Raw genomic sequence first — 16,583 nt, 5'->3', positions numbered from 1 at the left:
ATGCTAATGATGCTTATGCACCATTTAAAAAAAAAATCATAAGCAGAATCTAAAAACAAAACATTTTCAGGCCATAGTTCTCTAAAGCACTTTTTAATATGGTTACATATGTGCCAGAACTTTAATTGAGGATAATTTATATATACTAAAATTCACTTTTAAAAGTTGCACCTCTGAGTTTGAAAAATACATAGTCATGTAGCCACCACGACAATCAAGATATAAATCAGATATAAACAACAGAAAACACCCCCAAAAATGTCCTCATCCCTTGTAGTCAAACCATTCCCGCACAACTTGACAATCACCAGTCAGTTATCTGTCCTTTTAGTTTTGCTTATTCCAATATATTATTTTAAAAACCCACATTCAAGCCAAATGGGTGTAGCTTTTTGAGTCTGGCTTCTTTCACTTATCATAATGCATTTGATATCCATCCATGTTGTTATATGCACTGACAAATAGTATTTCCCTGGATGGATGTACCAAAGTTTATCATTTCACCAGTTGAAGTATATTTGGGGTTGCTTCCAATTTGGGGCATTAGCATACATCTATGTGTGACTATAGTTTTTCATTTCACTTAAGTAAATCCTTAGCAGTGGGGCTATTAGATCATTATAATAAGTGTATGTTTAACTATTTATGAGAGCTTGCCACACTGTTTTCCAAAAAGACTGTTTAACAGTGAATAACAGTTATTTTTTCTAAGTTCAGATCTTATCACAAATTTCATAGAAAGATCCTAAATGGATCCAGATATTTTCAGAGGAAATTATTTTCCTGTATCCTATTTATAGAAAGAAGTTAACAATGGAAGTTGGACTTGAAAATTATTAGTCTTTAAAATAATGTTATGTTTGAGATCACACTCACAAGCTCTATAGGTCACTGTGTGTGTGTGTGTGTGTGTGTGTGTGTGTGTGTGTGTGTGTTTCAATCCATTTGGCATAAATTCATGCACCAGTGGGGTCCCTGGGCGTGGCCTGTGGGCCATCAGGCTGAAACCTGCACCCAACATCCCCGAGGGATGTAGTAGTGTGCAAAGCAGCAGGTGGCCAGTGAGGAGCTGCCCCAGCTCATCCTGGCACCAATCATCCCAGTCAGCTGAGTGGCGCTCCTGCTGTGGGAGTGCACTGACCACCAGGGGGTAGCTCCTGCGTTGAGCGTCTTCCCCCTGGTGGTCAGTGCGCATTAGTGACTGGTCAACCGGTTGTTCAGTCACTTAGTCTATATATATAGAGAGAGGCCCAGTGCACGAAAATTTGTGCACTCAGGGGTGTCCCTCAGCCCAGCCTGCACCCTCTCACAATCTGGGACCCCTTGGGTAGGGTCCATAGGCCTGGCCTGAGATCAGGACCTATCGGGGCTTTCCTTCCCTGGGCTGTGGGCAGCTGGCCCCACCCTTGTGCAGCACTGCCCCCATCCCCTGCCACCAGTGGCCTCCCTCTGCAGGCGACAGGCTGGGGTTCAGTGGCTTGGCTGGCCTGGGCCTCCCTCTTTCTTAGCTGGGGGGGCAGGGCCAGCCCTTCAAGGGGCCGTCTGCCTATCTGATCACCCCTAACCACTGGTCTGCCTATTTGATCACCACTAACCACTCTGCCTGTCTGCCTGATTGCCCCTAACTACCTGCTTGGGAGTGGGGCCAGGCCAGCAAGGGGCCATCTGCCTATCTGATCTTCCCTAACTGCTGGTCTGCCTACCAAATCACCTCTAACCCCTCTGCCTGCCTGCTTGATTGTCCCTTACCACTTGCGTGGGGGCGGGACCAGCACTGATTTCCAGTTGGTCAGCCTCTGGTCATTATTGGTTGTTACAACCTAGGGTTTTTATATATTAGGAGGTCACTCCAATAAATTCAATGATTTTTTAAACCACTAAAATCAAACACAAGAATGGGAGATTCCAAATGGTTGTGTGTGTATAAATTCTGGTCATTTTGGACATAAATGAAAAGGAATCAGAAAGAAGAAATACATATAATAAAAGATTTGATTTTTCTACTCACTCTTTTTTATCCAGTTTAGATTTCACAGTTCATCAATATACTCACTGCTTACAATCAATCCAATATTCCCCATGTCTCTTTCCTCTCCCTCTCTCCTAGCACCTCCAACTAACCTTCAAGACTGCAGCAGACCAGTAGAATATTGAAGATCACATATCCAAGGAGACCAATTACTGCCATAAATTCACAATTAACAACCTCAACCACAGCAATATTACCTTAAAAGCTCCCTGTAGTGGCTGTTTTATATATTTCCCCCAATCCTTAAACATTTCACCCCTCCTCTATTTCTCCCACCACTTTTAAGACACTTTCACTAAGAAAATAGAAGTCATCAGCGGAAAGTTCCCTATTCTTTCCACAACCAAATCTATAATATCCCACCCAAACTAATCTAGTCATCTTTTCCCCCTATTTTAAAATGAGTAAGCATCTATGATTATTATTGAAGGGCAACCGGAGTCTGCTCTTTTTATTGTCTTGTACTTGAAATTTTCTTTCCTTCCATAATTCACTTTCTCCTGTATCATCAATCTTTCCTCTTTTATAAGATCAGTCCCATTATCATGTAAATATGTACCATTATCTTCCACTATAAATTTTTTAAAGTATTCTATCATCCCCTCCTCAACTATGCTCTACCTCCTTCCCCATTTCTCAATTACTCTTTGCAGCCACAATTCTCAAGCTGATCAGGCTGGCAGGCAGAAGCAGTTAGGGGCAGGCAGGCAGGCAGGCAAACAGTTGGAAGCCAGCAATACCTGTGGGATCGAGCCTAAACTGGCAGTTGGACATCCCCTGAGGGGTCCCAGATTGGAGAGGGTGCAGGCTGGGCTAAAGGACACTCCCCTCAGTGCATGAATTTCATGCACTGGGCCTCTAGTCACTTTATAAAAGAAGAAATAAAGACCCAGAGATGTTAAAACACCCAAATCATAATGTAGAAGCACAGAAATTAAACTCATATTTCATACTTTGTTCATTAAAGAATTTATAATCTCTCATTTAAAACATACAAAATGCTTCCCACCCACCCCAACTTCTTTACATCACCCATGATACAATGACACCAAACCAGAAGTGGAGGAAGCCACAAAAGGTATTGTGAAGGCAAAGCCAATATATACTTTTATTTCTTCCCATTCCCAAATCTTTCAAGAAAATTGGCCCCCAAAAATCTAGCCACCCAGCTAGCATGACTCAGTTGTTAAGCGTCAACCTATGAACCAGGAGATCATGGTTCGATTCCCAGTCAAGAAACATGCCTAGGTTGCGTGCTCGATCCCCAGTGTGAGGTATGCAGGAGGTAGCTGATCCATGATTCTGTCTCATCATTGATGTTTCTCTCTCTCTCCCCCCTCTCATTTCCTCTCTGAAATTAATAAAAATAGATTTTTAAAAAAGAAAAACCTAGCCCTCCCTCAAAGATTAATCTTATCTAAACCCAAACTAATGACAAAGATGAGTTCCATGGTTTCAGTATGCAGGGGATTCCAAAATAAATAGAAAATAATTTTAAGAACTGTGAATCTGCGCCAACACATCATAAATACCTATGAATATCAAGTATTTAGGCTAGGGGTGTCGAACTCAATTTGAGAAGGGGCCAAAATCTAAAATTCAGCGTAAATCGCAGGCCGAATGGTTTACTGAACAGTCATAAACTGACAATGTCATAAACTGACAGCAGAGTGCAGTGATGACAGCGCGGTGCGGGCCACATTGCAAGGCCTGGCGGGCTGGATTTGGCCCGCGGGCCTTGTGTTTGACATATGTGATTTAGGCAGTGCTGGTATTAGGTCCAACATTTTTCAGACACGAATTCCATCAACCTCAAATCTCACTCAGTTTGTTTCCAGAGGATGTTAAACATTTACATTTAGAGATTTTCACAAAGACCAGTTAAACAAACACTGTTGACTGTCTGAAAGTAACTGCTCCAATTCCAACACTCAACTAAAGTAAAGAGAGAAATTACATCTTCTCTAGGAAAGCACTCAATATCAGGTTACTAGGTTGTCCACCATCTGTTAAGTCAGATAAAACTTTCCTTCTATAAATCAACCCCTGAGATATATTACAGGAGTACTGATAGTGAAGGAAAAAGAAACTGGTAGAGAGTTTATTTACAAACATAGAAATCTTAAACTATAAAAATGCAAAACTGACTGCATTTAATTTAATAACGTTAGCACTGAGTGATAAAAGTATGCGTTCTGGAGGCAGACTATCTAGGTTTGAATCCCAGGAGACGACAAGCTCTATGATTTTGGGCAAACTGTTTAACTTCTGTATCTCAGATTCCTCAACTGGAAAATAAAGACAATAATAGTACCTACCTTCATTCAGGTGATTAAATTCATGTATTTAAATTGCTTAGAACAAGCCTGGATATAGTGTTAGCTGCCACTGGTATTATTATTACCTGATACCCTTCCTAGACTATCAGTTCTCACGTGTGGCTCTAACACAGAATAGTTTACCAGCCAAATCATGCAATTTTAATGTTCTTGAATCAATGATTCAACATACCAAATTCAAAAAGGAATACTACAAAAATACAGTCTAGAGTCTTCCTCTTGAATCATTTACTTATCAGTCAAATAAAGTTCTTACAAACATTAATCAACAGCAAATGTTTATTTAACTCCAAAAAACTATATAAATTTTCACTATGATATAAAACTTCTAAAAAATCTTATACTAGAAATAAATGTTTTTCATTTTACTTTTAATTACAAATTAACCTCTGATCTTACAAGTCAGATTAAAAAAACCAAGTCCAGCCGAAATTGGTTTGGCTCAGTGGATAGAGCGTCGGTCTGTGGACTGAAGGGTCCCAGGTTCAATTCCGGTCAAGGGCATGTACCTTGGTTGCAGGTACATCCCCAGTGGGGGGTGTGCAAGAGGTAGCTGATCGATGTTTCTCTCTCATCGATGTTTCTAACTCTCTATCCTTCTCTCTTCCTCTCTGTAAAAAATCAATAAAAATATTAAATAAATAAATAAAAATAAGAAAATAAAAAAACCAAGTCTATATATAGTAATTAAGTGATTCTTTTATTAAGATACTAGAGGCCCAGTGCATGAAATTCGTGCACAGGTAGGGTCCCTAGGCCTGGCCAGAGATCAGGTCCAATCTGTGGGCAACCAGTAGGGTGATCGAAGCACCCACTTACTTGCACCCACCTGGGCGGTCCTGGTGCTGCCCACTCACTGACCCCATCCCCCACCACCAACAGTTGGGGCCTGCAGGCTAGGGAGAGCTGCTGCATTGGGCATCTGCTCCTGGTAGTCAGTGCACATCATAGCAACCTGTCATATTAGGTTTTTATTACATAGGATTTACTATCAATCTGCAAATTTGCCTTTGTAAAAGATTTTAACAACAAAGAATAAATGCTCAACATCTTTAGTCATCTGGAAAATATACATTAATACCATTCTAAGAAATCACTTTATATCCACTAGAATGGCTAAAAATCAAAGAGACTAACAACCCAAGAAAGTAGTAGAGAAGATATGGAACAACTGAAGAACATTGCAAATGGAGAACCATTTGGCAATCCTATATAATAAAAGCATAGTATGCAAATTGTCCCCTCAATTGGGAGTTTGGCCAGGGGACAGGGCCAGCCAGGGGAAGGAAGGGAGGCCCCATCTGGCAGCACCAGGGGGCAGTGGCAGGCAGTTGGGGAAGGGAGGGAGTACCCAGCTGGCAGCCGGCAGCCACTAGGGACCTTATCAGTGTATGAATTTTGTGCACTCGGCCTCTAGTCCTATATAATAAAGAGGTAATATGCAAATTGACCATCATGCCCTCACACAAGATGGCCACCCCCATGTGGTCAAAGACAGCCACCACAAGATAGCCGGCAAGACGTGCAGCAGTGGTGGAAGCGTGCGCAGCCATGGCGACGGTGGCGGTGGTGGCTGTGGGCACTCGGTGGTGGCTGTGGGCACTCTGGGGCAGGCGGGATGGGCGGGGTGCACCTGCCCCGCCCTGCCCGCCACAGCGGGAGAGATGGGAGTGGTGGGAGTAGTGGGAGGGAAGCCTGCCGGAAGTCTTGCAGAAATATCCCTGCAACAGGTCGCTAGTATATATATAAACAAAGCAGATGATGATCCTTCTGACTGAAAATTAATAAAATGAAATCTCATAACTACTAAAGTAATGAGTAAGAATCTAGTACAAGGGGCCAAAAGGGGGACCTCTCATTCAGTTTCACTAGAGGTCCACTACAAAAAGAATTGTTAACTGCAGATCTCCCAACAGGAAAGAATCACAGTTACAAGCCCCAACAGAAAAAATGTACATTGCATTTCCCACAGAAATTGACTACCACAATTCTCAATCAATGAGAAGCCCCCATCACCCTGAGCTCCTGCTTCTATCCAATTAATTTTCATTTGAAACAACCCTTCCCAATTTCCTCCTTTTTCTCTATAAAATAATGGCCCTGTGTTTGTTGGACATGCCTATGGCTTTTACTATAGTTTGCTTGTCCCAAATTGCAATTCTTTGCTATGCCCAAATAAACCGATTTTTGCTGTTTTACTTTTAAGGTCAATATGATGTATAGTCAAGAGGTCATGCACTTCCCTACATTTCATGCAGGCATTTTATCATCTCACATCAACACAAGCAGGGTGACACTAGTACAGTACACTATTTTGAGAGAGACCATAGTCACATAACTTTTGAGAGAGAGACCATGGTCAAATAACTTTTATTGTCATAATTGTTCTACTTGATTACTGTATGAAATTCAAGGACAGAATTAGAAAGTAGTTACAGGGAAGGAGGGCAAAACTAAATGGAAAGGGACATGAAACAACTTTTTGTTTGTCATTTATGTAAATTAAGTCACATCTTTTAATATATTCCATCCCCGGGTCCACATAAAAATTAACATCCACTCAAAAAAAAAAAAATGCATACACCCATAGCCAGTTTGGCTCAGTGGACAGGGAGTCAGCCTGTGGACCGAAGAATCCCAGGTTCAATTCTGGTCAAGGGCAGGTACCTCAGTTGCAGGTTCCTCCTCAGCCTAGGCCCCGGTCTGGGCTCATGCAAGAGGCAACCAATTAATGTTTCTTTCACATGGATATATCTGTCTTTCCTTATTTCTTATACTCTCTCTAAAAATCAATGGGAAAATATCCTCGAGTAAGGATTAAACAATAATAATAAAATAAATAAATTACTTTTTAAAAGAGCACACATATTTGGAAGAGGATCAGGTAATGCTAGAGACACAGCCAATGACAACACAAAAAATTTTAGCCTCATTTGCCACATTTTTAAATCTAATCCACCAACTAAACAAACCACAAAAACAAAATAATAAATGCTTAAAATACAGGCCCTGGCCAGATAGCTCAGCTGCTTAGAGCATAATCCCATTACATCAAAGTTGAGGGTTCAATCCCATTCAAGGCACATACAAGCAGCAACCAATGAATGCATATATAAGTGAAACAACAAATTGATGTAAATGCTTAAAATACTACATGTAAAACTTTAAAGTCAACTCTGGTTTTCTTAACTGCCACTAATCATAGATCTGGAATAATAGACCTTCCTAGAAAGAGAAGTCTATAATAGGCCTAATATTGTTATAATTATTATTAACATTGCTTCAAGTTGAGCACCCACTATGGGCAAGGCACTATGCAAAATGCTTTTCATTCAATTCTCACCATCAGACTAGTAAAGAGGATAATTTAAGCTCCATTTTATAGATGACAAAACTGAGGCGAAGAAAGGTTGAATAAACTGCTCAATTAATAATAGAGCCAGAATTAAAAAAAAATCATCATACAATTATAAAACCTGGACTTTGTCCATTCTATCATGCTTCCTCAGAACACAAAGTATGTCTTTTCCAATTTAATAATATGGTAGTTGTTAATATACTTCTGTCATAATCAGGCTATTCTATGGTTCTGTGAGATTCCAGGTTGAAAAAAGTATATCTGAATTAAAGAATACTGACATAAGGTGGTGAAGGCCTGGGGCTAGGGATAGCGGCAAGCTAGAAGAGGTCAATGGGGGGGGAAAGGAGACATATGTAATACTTTCAACAATAAAGATTTAAAAAAAAAAAAAAAAAGACTGACAGCTAAAATTCCTTAGAACAAAGTTGGTTATATTAAAGTAATTAAGTGAACCTTCATAAATTATGCAAAACAGCACCCCGTGACACAATTGAAAGGTACCTGAGGTGTGCTTTTGCATAGCTGACCAAGACAAAGACGTCACTAACTTACTTTTCTAAGGTCAAAGGTAGCCAAAGTCAATCTTAAATAAAGTTATGAGTGTTGTTTTTCTGTGCTCCTAGCTTCCCTTTGCTTATATTCAGGAGCTAAGCAATGTTCTACAACTTTCAATCCCTCTTTCTCCCTAACTAAACTGGAAAAAAATCTGATCAAATGATAATATACACCTTAATACTACAGATTTTGCTATCTGATCAGAAAACTCAAGACTTCAATCCTGATTAGAAGAATATAAGGTATCATCAGCAAGCAAGTGGAGAGAAATAGAGTTTTGGTGGGAAGAAAAGAGGAAGTCGCTGAACATTAATTATTGATATAGCAGCACCTTGGTTAATTCATTTAAGACGACTAGGAATCTCTTTCTACTGCTTAATCCTGAACTCCATTGGAAAGGACCAGTAAGAAGGCTTGGTCTAGTTATGATTGCTGGGGACCTAATTCCAAGAGCTACAGAAGGAAAGACTAGTGTCCAACCTTCTATTTTTTTATTTTTATTTTTTAAGAGACAGAGTGGAAGGGAGGCGGGAGAGGAGGAGAAGAGAAACATCAATGTGTCGGCATTGAAGGTTGCCTCCCACTTGTGCTCTGACCAAGGGAGGGGATGGAACCTGCAACCCAGGTACATGCCCTTGACCAGGAATCCAACCCGAAACTCTCAGTGCACAAGCTGATGTTCTAACCACTAAGCACACCAGCCATGGCCCAATCTTCTTCTAAATCTACAATATCTTACCCAGGCTCCCCCATCTTCTAGGACTAGCAATTGTCAGTCTATTCACTTGCATTTTGACATGCTTTCCTGAGTGGAAGAAAACAAAGGAAGAGTTAAAGCAAGCCATGGAAACTACACAGAACAAAAAAATATGTCCATGGGAGAATATTGCAAACAGGATCATCCTCCTTTACATATGTCACTCCAGGAAAACAGCCAAGAACAGCTCACTCCTCTAGACACGCTTCCTGCAGATGCTCCAGACTCCCGCGTAAGCACATCATCAGTGTTCTCATTCTCCCTCACTTTCAACCCTCCTTTTGCACCAAGATTTCTAAATGCATACTTTATATTCTCCAAAATATATGGCAATGAGATAATGCATACACGGCAATAAGATATGTAACAGTATCTGTGTTTCACACCTGAACAAACATCCTAAAGCATTAGAGTATTTCTACCTTTAATAATGAAATTTTCAATATTCTACTGAAACATTTTCTTTGCAAATAAAAGACTTAATATGTTAAGGTTTTTTTTTTAATGAGATAAGCAAATTTTAAAAATAAAACAATTGTTTCCTTTCTCCCTAGCCCTATCAAAGAAACATCAGAATTCAGAAGTCAGCAGAATTCAAGATCTATTATGAAGAAGTCAAAATATATTAAACCCAAAATAAAATGTGGCTTTTCATATACTCTATTAAATAAGACTTTAGTTTAAGGTGATAAGTTCACTGGGACCTTTTCTATAAAAGGAATTCTCCCAGCAAACTAAAAACCAAATATAGGTGTTTTGGACTTTGAAAGTACTAGGTTTTAAGTACCAACATTTCAATTAGGATTTATTATATAGTAGCTAAGGGGCTACCCATATAGTAAGAAGTGGGGAAAGCAGATTAAAAGCTATTTATAAAAGACAAAACTTTACTGAAATAGAAAATATATTTAATTAACTAGTGTTAATTGAATTCTACTTTTGAAAATCGTTTACATGAATAATCTTTGATATGTTAAATTTAGTCTCATTTAAAATTATTTAAATTGTACCATCAGGAGCACACAGATTCTTTGGCATTGAAAAACCACTACAAATTGAGAAATCTCACTGTAAAATGAGTTGAGCAAGCAAAGCTATTCCTAGATAAGTATGATTAAATTATGGATAAGCCAACTGACTAAAGTCCATTTATGAAGAAGCAAGTAAGTAGCCCAGTGTAGCTCAGTTGGTTGGGCCTTGTCCCATGCACCAAATGATTGCCAGTTTGATTCCCAGTCAGAGCACATGCCCAGGTTGTGGGCATGATCCCTGAATGGGGGGCATGCAGAAAGCAGACAAACATGTTAAGCTCTCACCACAATGTTTCTCTCTCACTCTTTCTCTAAAAAGCAATAAAAATATGTAAGAAAAAAATAAAGGAAAAGTAAGTAGCCAGGTAGCTCATTTGGTTAGAGCATTGTCCAGATATGCCTGGTTGCAGGTTTGATGGAGTCAAGACACATACAAGAAGCAACCAATGAACACATAAATGAACAAGAAGTTGGTCTGTCTCTCTCTCTCTCTCTCTCTCTCTCTCTCTCAAAATCAATAAAGAAAAAGAAAGAAGAAGCAATCAAACAAGTCATTGCTTAAAATTATAAGGATGAACATTTACATTTTCCCACACTTGATTATTAAGATTTTGCATTCCTGCCCTGACTGATTTGGCTCAGTGGATACCGTGTTTCCCCGAAAATAAAACATCCTCCGAAAATAAGACCTAGCGCGTGGAAAGATAACACATCCCCTGAAAATAAGACCCAGCGCAAATTTGGGAGAAAAAATTAATATAAGACACTGTCTTATTTTCGGGTAAACGGGGTAGAGTGTCAGCCTGTGGACTGAAGGGTCCCAGGTTCGATTCCAGTCAAGGGCATGTACCTTGGTTGTGGGCACATCCCCAGTAGGGGGTGTGTAGGAGGCAGCTGATCGATGTTTCTCTCTCATGATGTTTCTCTCTATCCTTCTCCCTTCCTATCTGTAAAAAATCAATAAAATATATTTTTTAAAAAGATTTTGCACTCCTCCATCAGTTAGTAAAGAACGAAATGATGTATACAAATGTACTCATCAACTGTATAATGACTTAAAGCAGCAACCGCCAGCCAGTGGTCTGTGGCCCACTGATGGTCTGTGAGGTCTGAAAGGTTGGTGACCGCTGATTTAAAGAATAATCATTTTGGTGGTAGGGATGCTACATTTAACTCAATGCAAGGAATTCAAAAGCTTTCATCCTTGGAATCTTTGTTCCTCAAAATTAGTAAATTTGTTTGTGAAAAGACTGCTTATGATTTTAAACTCAAACATGCAATGATTATGTTTTGTAGTCTTCCAAACAAAAATAAAAATTTTAACAAAAATCTAAAATAAAACTACAAATAATTTTTGAGAAAAAAATTATCTAAACATCCTACTGCAAAGCTTCCTCAATATTCAGTTTCACAAAGCATTAATGAAAGGGTTATATAAATCCACTAGATTAAAAATTTTAAAAAGGGCCACAACAATCTATTTTCAATGTTGCTTTCTTTGTTCTTATACCCATAAAAACAGATCTACATAAACTTTCCAAATAACAAACTACCTAGTTTTTATAGAAAAATCAAACCAAGAACAGCACAAAACATACATATATATTCTCAATATACCTTAAAGTAAATATCGTGGGCTACATTTAGGTCCTTCAAACAAATTACATTAACAGCATATGCCACAGCCAGTTCATTCCCAAGGGAGAAAAAATATCAGAACAAAAGTTCCTACTTAATAAACTATTTACTTTGCTGTTAAGCCTCTATTGTAAATGTATTTTACTTCCAGTATTACTATTTTTTTTTAAATTGATCTTTATTGTTTAAAGTATTACAAATGTCTCCCTTTTTTCTCCTATTGACCGCCTCCACCCTTCCCCCACTTCCTCCCCAGGCCTTCACCATACTGTTGTCTGTGTCCATGTGTTATGCATAGCCTATCCTATATAATCCTATCCTACACAATAAAAGGGTAATACCCAAATCGACCGAATAGCGAAACGACCAGTCACTATGACTTGCACTGACCACCAGGGGGCAGATGCTTAACCCAAGAGCTGCCCCCCTGGTGGTCAGTGCTCTCCCACAGGGGGAACACCCCTGAGCCAGAAGCTGGGCTCACACACAATGGTGGTGGTGGGAGCCTCTCTCGACTCCATGGCAGCACTAAAGATGTGTGACTGCCTGTGGGAAGCAGGCCTTAGCCCTCAGTCACACATCCCCTGAGAGTTCTGAGACTGCGAGAGGGTGCAGGCTGGGCTGAGGGACACCCCCACACTCCGCCCCCCCCTACACACACACACACACACACACACACACACACACACACACACTCTGCACGAATGTCCTGCACTGGGCCTCTGGTATGCGTACAAATTCTTTGGTTAATCTCTTCCCACTGCCCCCTTCCCTCTGAAATACATGTCTGTTGCATGCTTCATCACTATTTCATCTCTCCAAAAATCTAAAATACACAAGTGAAGTATATCTGATTCCTTTAAAAATGCTTTTCTAGCCCAGCTAGGTGCAGGTTAGTGGTTGAGCATTGACCTATGAACCAGGAGGTCATAGTTCAATTCCCAGTCAGGGCACATGCCCGGATTGTGGGCTCGAATCCCAGTGGGGACGTGCAGGAGGCAGCCAATCAATAATTCTCTTTTATTACTGGTGATCTCTCTCTGATATCAATAAAAATATTTTTTTAAAAAACAAAAATATTTTTAAGGTGCTTTTCTATTATGTTTTGTATTAGTGTAAGACCATGAACAGTTTTAAGATACTTTTACTCTAAAAAACAAACACCCTTTCGCTTTTCTCTTTTGAAATGTGTCATACTTGGTTTTTACTTATTTTCTATTCATATACTGTTCTCAAACCAGTCCATTTCAGTGTTAATCATTTACTATCAATATGTCTGTATGTATTTAGGGTTTTTTACAAACAATACTTTACAATAGGGTGGTAAAAAAGAAAGGGTAGACAAGGAGGCACAAGTGAAACAAAGTGTGCCACATCTGAAAAACACCACTGTTTCCTTTCTCTGCCTCAACCTCCCTTAACTCCCAGTGCCAAAGAGTCTCAATCTCTAGAAAGAGGTACAACACAATATGTGATAAGGCAAGCACAGAAGAAGTAAAATTAGAAACTGAAAAAATGTCATAGAATTTATCACCATCTGAGAAAGAATTAGCACAAAAAGAAGACAAAGAAATAAGTAATAAACCCAGTCCCTAGATACCCCAGCTGAGGAGCTGCTTTGCTACACTGTATGGCTCAAAACAGTTTTTCAGTCTTTTGACTGTCAGAAATACATTTTACATTGTGACCTACCCTGTTTCCCCGAAAATAAGACAGTCTTATATTATTTTTTTCTCCCAAAGTTGCGCTAGGTCTTATTTTCAGGGGATGTCTTATCTTTCCATGCGCTAGGTCTTACTTTTGGAGGATGTCTTATTTTTGGGGAAACACGGTAGTACATAAATGTATAAGACAAATTTCCCAAAACAATACTTTTCCTTACCAAGGGCAAGCCTAGTCAATTCTTTTCATCTATTTCATTTTCTTTTCTTTCTCTCTCTCTCTCTCTCTCTCTCTCTCTCTCTCTCTCTCTCTCAGAGAGAAAAGAGAGAGAGAAACACCCGTGTGAGAGCAAAACATCCATTGGCTCACTCCTGCACACCCCCTCCAGGGGATAGTGGTAAGCCACTAAAAACTGATTCGATAACTTACTAGTAAATCATGATCCACAGTTTGAAAAACAGGCTTAAAATAGAGGGCCCCTTACATTAAGATCTTTTCTGCAATATGCCTCTGTCCCTAGCAGGGTAGACAGGTATTTTAAGGTTGCCACAATATTACTGTTATCATTCAAAGCAGTGGCTCTTGCCCTGGCCAGTTTGGCTCACTGGATGGAGCGTTAGCCCACTGACTGAAGAGTCCAGGTTCCATTCCAGCCAGGGAAACTTACCTGGGTTGCAGGCAACTAGCTGACCTCACATCTAAATTTCTCTCTCTCCTCCTGTCTCTCCCAATTCTTTCCACTCTCTTTAAAATAAAAATAAACAAACAAACAAACAAACAATGGAAAAATATCCTATTAGAATTAAAAATAAACAAACAAAACAGTGATTCTTAAAGTGGATCAACATAAACATCACCTGAAGTAATTGTAAATTCTCAAGCCCCACCCAGACCTACTGAGTCAGAAATGCCTGGGGCCAGCAGTGAGGAGTTTACCAAGCCCTCCAGGTGATCCGGGTGCGAGCTCAAGGTTGAGAGCCGCCTCATTAAAGAACTCTGGCCTGTCTGCATCCTCTATTTAAACATCCAGTACACATGCTCACGCTGTGCCAGTCACTATTCTAAAGGTTCTGCAAATATTAACTCGTGTGAAAAATACAAACCTATAAAGTAGAAATTACTATTATCCCTGTTATACAGCTGGGAAAACTTCTGCACAGAGAGGTTAAGTTGTCTTAACCAGAGGTTAAGTGGCGGAACCAGAATCCAAACTTACTTATGATTTGGCAAGGGAATGCCTCTCCTCTGCATGTCTCTCCTCTCTCGGTTCAAGTCCCCTGTCCTCCTCCTTTACAGTCCTCCCTCTTCTTCTTTCAAATTCCCCCATCCCATCCATGTCCCCATTTTCTAATAGTATTGCTGTCATCCTGGACCTAAAGACACATTTCTTTTCTAAAACCCTGGAATGCAAGCCACTTAACGCCTTGCTTTCCGGACCCTTTCCCTGGTTCTTCAAGGCACCTTCGTGTGAGGAGGCTGAAGTTTCTCCTATGTCTGAAGTTCTCGGAGCTTATGCATGACCTCGCTGTTCATTTCTCGTATCTACCGTACTGCGGGTCTTAGCCCTCAGTGACACAAAACAAAAAATCTGAAATAAAACTACAAATAATTTTCAATCAATTGACATCATTCGTTTGATAAACTACTTAATAAACTATTTACTTTGCTGTTAAGCCTCTACTGTAAGTGTATTTTAAATAAGATAAGCAAAAAGTTGCTCCGGAGGAGAGCCGTGTTTGCCCCAGACCACGGCTCTCCTCCGGAGCAACTTTCTGGCTCGCTCCTACTCCGCCCTATCTATCTCCTTAGACTCCCTTCCCACCAGGAAATCACTTCTCCCCGCCCACCTGCCTGTCCTTTAGCCAGACTCCTAACTGAAAGAACCACTCCCCGGCTGGACCTCTCACCCCCGTCTCAAGCCCGAGTTTCTCGAGGATTTTTCTTCCCCTGGTGTCGCCCGGGATCCTCAGGCTCAGGCGTTCCCAGTTCAGTCTGAAGTCTCGCATCCCAGACCAGCGATGGGGGGGCAGGGCGCTCCGGTTCCGCCCCGAGCGGTTCAAGGTCTCCAGCGGACCGACCCCCCCTAAGACCCGTAGGTCCCTAACTCCCCGGAGTCCCTCCTCCCGATGCTCCGGAGGGTCCCCACCCCCACCTCCCTGCCGCTCCGCAACGCCCTCGCCAGGACTCGGGTCGCTCCCTGTCATCACGGACCCCCGGCACCCTCGGGCTCCCATCTCCTTCGAACCCGGGCCCCTCCCAGTTTCCCGACTTCCTCCCCCCGCATCCCTTTCGGCCTCCTGCCCCCCCTCCCACACCCGCACTCCGGCCGCTCGCGGACTTCTAGGGTTCCTCTGCTCCCTCGAACCCAAACTGTCCCGGGTATTCCCGAACCACCCCGTCCTCGGACCGGGGTCATTGCCGGTCACCACCCTGTCTGGGACCCCGGGGGCTCCCGTCTCCCCAGGGACCTAACACCCCCCCCCACACACACACACACACACCGGCCGCGGTCCGTGTTCCCGACCCGAGCCAGCACCACGTCCCGCGGGACGTCCCGGCCTGACCCGCCGGGGAATGGCCCCAACCTACCTGGCCGCCGCGGACTCCGCCGCCGCCGGGAGCCGGGCCATCCTCCCACCAGCCCGGTCAGCGCGAACTCCTCCGCCGCCGCCGCCGCCGCCGCCGCCGCCGCCCCCGCCTCCGCCCTGGCCCCGGCCCGACCCGCAGCCCAGCGCCCCTTCCTCTGGCGTCCTCCTCCGCCTCCGCGCTCGAGTTCCCGCCCCGCGACGGCCCCCCGACTTCAGGCCGGCGTTCCCCGCACTCACCTGCCGCCGCCCCTAGCCAACTCCAGCGCCACTGCCTCTACCTCGACCGCCGCCAGCAGCCACCAAGCGCCACCACCTCCCCCATGACAACAGGCCCGCCCCGATTTATACTTCCTACCTCTCTATTGGATGGTGACGCAGAGGATCTCTGCTCTCATTGGCTTCGTTTAGTTGTCCGTCAAAGCTTCCTCACCGCCCCTTTTCCTGGACCCGGTCTTAGCTCCCGCCCGGACCTGGGGCGTGCTGGGCCAAGCTGCAGCTGTGATTGGCTGGTGGTTGGACAGATCGAGGTGATGATAGGCTGGCCAAAGCGTCTGTTAAGTCAACGGGTAAGCGAGGTGACGGCCGCGATTGGCGCAAGCACAGTTTGGTTGCGCAGTAGAAAG

At 42.3% G+C, this 16,583-nt stretch overlaps 1 protein-coding gene across 8 annotated transcripts in view; it reads right to left on the bottom strand.

Moving 5' to 3' along the window:
- Nucleotides 1-16,328, bottom strand: part of NUMB (NUMB endocytic adaptor protein) — a 119,056-nt gene extending 102,728 nt beyond the window's left edge. For 4 of the 8 annotated variants that reach the window (XM_084892823.1, XM_084892827.1, XM_084892826.1 and 1 more), the window contains exon 1: nt 16,198-16,304. The gene's annotated coding sequence lies outside the window, so the exon portion shown is untranslated. Of the gene's footprint in view, nt 1-15,961; nt 16,016-16,197 lie in introns of those variants that run through there. The other 4 variants (XM_084892825.1, XM_084892830.1, XM_084892828.1 and 1 more) reach the window with 3 other exon arrangements.
- Between the last annotated feature and the right edge of the window lie 255 nt (nt 16,329-16,583).

Source organism: Pipistrellus hanaki, assembly GCF_964339955.1.
Source record: "Pipistrellus hanaki genome assembly, chromosome: 1".
NCBI lineage: Eukaryota > Metazoa > Chordata > Mammalia > Chiroptera > Vespertilionidae > Pipistrellus > Pipistrellus hanaki.
Note: the sequence above shows the minus strand (reverse complement) of the source record. Positions and strands in the feature narration are given on the sequence as shown.